Below are 6,036 nucleotides of genomic sequence, written 5' to 3'. Positions count from 1 at the left end.
TCAACCGATATGATTAATAGAAGAATAGGAAAATAATAAAATTAAAGAAGTTTGATTTAATCCTATAAATCTCCCTAAAATTACTCTTATTAAACAAAAACAAATAATTAAAATTTTTAGATATAAATAAAATAAAATAATTATAGGGATAATTTTTTGTCAAGTTCTTAGAATTAAACAATTTACCCAAGTTAAACCTTTTATAGTTTTTGGAAATCAGAAATGTAAAGGGGCTGCACCTATTTTTATAAATAATCTTAAATTTAAGATTAATAAAATCGAAATACTAAAGTTGTTTAAATTGATTAAAAATCATTTATTTAAAAAAATTAAGTAAATTGATGAAAAAAGAAAATTAATTGATCTAATTGATTGAATTAAAAAATATTTTATTATTCTTTCTGAAGAAAGATTATTTTTTTTATTTATTATTAAAGGAATAAAAGAAATTAAATTAATTTCTATTCCTATTCACATATTTAAAAAAGAAATGCAGGATAAAGAAAATAGTGTACTAATTATTATTAAAAATAAAAATAAAATTTTTGTTAAATTAAAATGTATAATATTTTAAAAAAAAAAGATTTAAACTTATATAAATGAGGTATGAACTCATTAGCTTAATTTAGCTTATTTTTTATATTTTGATGTATGAAGCATTTAAATTTTTGAAATTTAATGTTATAGTTTAATTCTATAAAATATAATAAAGGTAACAAATAATTACTTAATTTATTCTATCAAAATAATCCTTTAATCAGGCACTTTATTTATAAAAAAATTAAAAGTATTAGAATAATAAAAAAACTATAATAGTAAATTTTTGTGTATAATTACTTATATAATAAATATAATATGTAAAAAATTAAAAGTATTAGAATAATAAAAAAAACTATAATAGTAAATTTTTGTGTATAATTACTTATATAATAAATATAATATGTAAAAAATTAAAAGTATTAGAATAATAAAAAAAACTATAATAGTAAATTTTTGTGTATAATTACTTATATAATAAATATAATATGTAAAAAATTAAAAGTATTAGAATAATAAAAAAACTATAATAGTAAATTTTTGTGTATAATTACTTATATAATAAATATAATATGTAAAAAATTAAAAGTATTAGAATAATAAAAAAAACTATAATAGTAAATTTTTGTGTATAATTACTTATATAATAAATATAATATGTAAAAATTAAAAATTTTAATATATATTTATTTTTTATTTAATTTATATAGATAATGATATATTTAAATAAATTTTATCTAATTTATAGAATAGTAACGTAATATAGTTATATAAAATTTTAATAAAATTTATAATTTTAATAGTATATATTTATTTATATATAAAATTTTAATATATATTTATTTTTTATTTAATTTATATAGATAATGATATATTTAAATAAATTTTATCTAATTTATAGAATAGTAAGTAATATAGTTATATAAAATTTTAAATAAAATTTATAATTTTATAGTATATATTTATTTATATATAAAATTTTAATATATATTTATTTTTTATTTAATTTATATAGATAATGATATATTTAAATAAATTTTATCTAATTTATAGAATAGTAACGTAATATAGTTATATAAAATTTTAAATAAAATTTATAATTTTAATAGTATATATTTATTTATATATAAAATTTTAATATATATTTATTTTTTATTTAATTTATATAGATAATGATATATTTAAATAAATTTTATCTAATTTATAGAATAGTAACGTAATATAGTTATATAAAATTTTAAATAAAATTTATAATTTTAATAGTATATATTTATTTATATATAAAATTTTAATATATATTTATTTTTTATTTAATTTATATAGATAATGATATATTTAAATAAATTTTATCTAATTTATAGAATAGTAACGTAATATAGTTATATAAAATTTTAAATAAAATTTATAATTTTAATAGTATATATTTATTTATATATAAAATTTTAATATATATTTATTTTTTATTTAATTTATATAGATAATGATATATTTAAATAAATTTTATCTAATTTATAGAATAGTAACGTAATATAGTTATATAAAATTTTAAATAAAATTTATAATTTTAATAGTATATATTTATTTATAATAAAATTTTAATATATATTTATTTTTTATTTAATTTATATAGATAATGATATATTTAAATAAATTTTATCTAATTTATAGAATAGTAACGTAATATAGTTATATAAAATTTTAAATAAAATTTATAATTTTAATAGTATATATTTATTTATATATAAAATTTTAATATATATTTATTTTTTTATTTAATTTATATAGATAATGATATATTTAAATAAATTTTATCTAATTTATAGAATAGTAACGTAATATAGTTATATAAAATTTTAAATAAAATTTATAATTTAATAGTATATATTTATTTATATATAAAATTTTAATATATATTTATTTTTTATTTAATTTATATAGATAATGATATATTTAAATAAATTTATCTAATTTATAGAATAGTAACGTAATATAGATTATATAAAATTTTAAATAAAATTTATAATTTTAATAGTATATATTTATTTATATATAAAATTTTAATATATATTTATTTTTTATTTAATTTATATAGATAATGATATATTTAAATAAATTTTATCTAATTTATAGAATAGTAACGTAATATAGTTATATAAAATTTTAAATAAAATTTATAATTTTAATAGTATATATTTATTTATATATAAAATTTTAATATATATTTATTTTTTATTTAATTTATATAGATAATGATATATTTAAATAAATTTTATCTAATTTATAGAATAGTAACGTAATATAGTTATATTAAAATTTTAAATAAAATTTATAATTTTAATAGTATATATTTATTTATATATAAAATTTTAATATATATTTATTTTTTATTTAATTTATATAGATAATGATATATTTAAATAAATTTTATCTAATTTATAGAATAGTAACGTAATATAGTTATATAAAATTTTAAATAAAATTTATAATTTTAATAGTATATATTTATTTATATATAAAATTTTAATATATATTTATTTTTTATTTAATTTATATAGATAATGATATATTTAAATAAATTTAATCTAATTTATAGATAGTAACGTAATATAGTTATATAAAATTTTAAATAAAATTTATAATTTTAATAGTATATATTTATTTATATATAAAATTTTAATATATATTTATTTTTTATTTAATTTATATAGATAATGATATATTTAAATAAATTTTATCTAATTTATAGAATAGTAACGTAATATAGTTATATAAAATTTTAAATAAAATTTATAATTTTAATAGTATATATTTATTTATATATAAAATTTTAATATATATTTATTTTTTATTTAATTTATATAGATAATGATATATTTAAATAAATTTTATCTAATTTATAGAATAGTAACGTAATATAGTTATATAAAATTTTAGATATATTCTTATAAAAAAACTAATTATTAAAAACAAATATAAAGTTAGTTCTAGCTATTATATTTATTATATGTATATATATATAAATAATTTATTTGAGATAAAGATTTAAAAAATTTAATTATTAAATAATATATAATTTTAATAAATAAAGAAATTTAATTTTAGTAATTTTATAAAAATTAATAAATTTAGTGCCAGCAATTGCGGTTATACTAAAAAATTTAATTAAATATAATACATAAATTTATTAATTAATATAATTAAAAATTAATTTAAAATTAATTAAGTAAATTTTTAATTTTTTTATAATTTTTTTATTTTATAAAAAAATGAAGTAACTTAAATTAATCATTAAACTAGAATTAGATACTCTATTATTTTAAATGAAAATATTTTTAAAATAAGGTATTAAAAGTTATAATCTTTAAACTTAAAGAATTTGGCAGTATTTTATTTAATTATAGGAATCTGTTAATTAATTGATATCCCACAATTAATTTTACTTAATTTATTAAATTTATATATCGTTGTTATAAAAATTTTTTTAGAAAATTAAAATTTTAATTTTTTCATAAAAAATTATATCAAATCAAGATGTAGTTGATAATTAAGAATTTAATGGATTATATATAAAAAAATTTTTGAATAATTTTATGAAATAAAATTTGAAAAGAGATTTAAAAGTAATTTAATTTAATTTGATTAAATGATTAAATTTTAAAATATGTACATATTGCCCGTCACTTTCATTATAAATTGAAATAAGTCGTAACAAAGTAGAAGTACTGGAAAGTGTTTCTAGAATTAACAAATTAAAACTTTAAAGTAAAGTAATTCATTTACATTGAAAATTTAATGTGCAATTCATTTTAATTTGAAAAATTAAAAATTAAAAAAATAATAAATTTTAAAAATTAATTTAATTAAAATAATAAATTTTTAATAAAAAATTTTAGTAATTTTTAAAGAATAAATAAAAATTTTTATAGAAAATTAGTATAGAAATAGAATTTTTAAAAAATCATGAAATATAAATTATTAAAAAGTAAATTTAATTTATTGTACCTTGTGTATCAGTGAATATTTAAATAAAATTATTTATATTAAATTTTTCGAAAAAAAAGAGTTAATTAAATTAATTATTTTAGTTATTGTATTAAAAATATTAAAAATAATTTATTTGAAATGAAATGTTAAACGATTTTTTTTATATCTAATTTTAAAAGAAATAAATTTAATTTAGTTATTTTAAAATAATTTTTTTATTTAATTTATAAAATTTATTAAAAATAGTTATATTTATTGGGATAAGCTAATAAATTTATATTAAATATTAAAAAAATTTAAAAATAAATTTATAAAAATTAAATTATTTAATAATTATATTTTTTTATAAAAAATTTATTAATTTATAAATATTTTAATTTATGTAAATATTAATTAAGAAATTTATTTAAATATTATTTTTAATTATTAAAAATAATAATAATGATATTATTAGTATATAAATAATTTATAAATTAATTTTTGTGTAAAATTGATTTTAAGAATTCGGCAAATTATATTCGCTTGTTTAACAAAAACATGTCTTTTTGATTAATAATTAAAAGTCTAATCTGCCCCCTGAATATTTAAATTTAAAGGGCTGCAGTATATTAACTGTACAAAGGTAGCATAATAATTAGGTTTTTAATTGAAATCTTGTATGAATGATTGGACGAAATATAAACTTTTTTAAATTAATTAAATAAAATTTAATTTTTTAGTCAAAAAGCTAAAATTTTTTTAAAAGACGAGAAGACCCTATAAATTTTTATAATAAAATTATTTATAAAGTTTTTTAAATATATAATTAAATCAATTTAATTATTTTGTTGGGGCGATAGAAAAATTTATAGAACTTTTTTTGAAAATTTTAATTTAAATTAAAATTTTATTTTATAAAAAATTATTATTAATAGTTAAAAGATTAAAATACTTTAGGATAACAGCGTAATGTTAATTTTAAGTTCATATTAAAATTAAAGTTTGCGACCTCGATGTTGGATTAAAATTAAGTTTAAATGCAAAAATTTAAATTTTGAGTCTGTTCGACTTTTAAAATTTTACATGATCTGAGTTCAAACCGGTGTGAGCCAGGTTGGTTTCTATCTTTAAATAAAATTTAATATTTTAGTACGAAAGGAATAAATATTAGAAATAATTTTTTAATAATTGATTAAATGTAATGAAATTAAATTATTTTGACAGAATTAAATGTGTTAAATTTAGAATTTAATTATATGTATAAATTAGTATACATAAATAATAATTAATAAATATGAAATTTTTATATTTTTATTAATTTATTTAATTTTAGTAATCATAGTATTGGTAAGAGTTGCTTTTTTTACTTTATTAGAACGAAAAGTTTTAGGGTATATTCAAATTCGAAAAGGTCCGTTAAAATAGGATTTTTGGGGATTGTTCAACCTTTTAGAGACGCTATTAAGTTATTTAGTAAAGAGTTTGTTTTTCCTTTTAATTCTAATTTATTATTTATTCTTTTTATCTCCTTTATTA

The sequence above is a fragment of the Brachycentrus maculatus genome, unplaced genomic scaffold (assembly GCF_059751285.1).
Source record: "Brachycentrus maculatus isolate JH-2025_06_01 unplaced genomic scaffold, ASM5975128v1 h1tg001411l, whole genome shotgun sequence".
Classification (NCBI taxonomy): Eukaryota; Metazoa; Arthropoda; class Insecta; order Trichoptera; family Brachycentridae; genus Brachycentrus; species Brachycentrus maculatus.
This window is presented reverse-complemented; position numbering follows the sequence as displayed.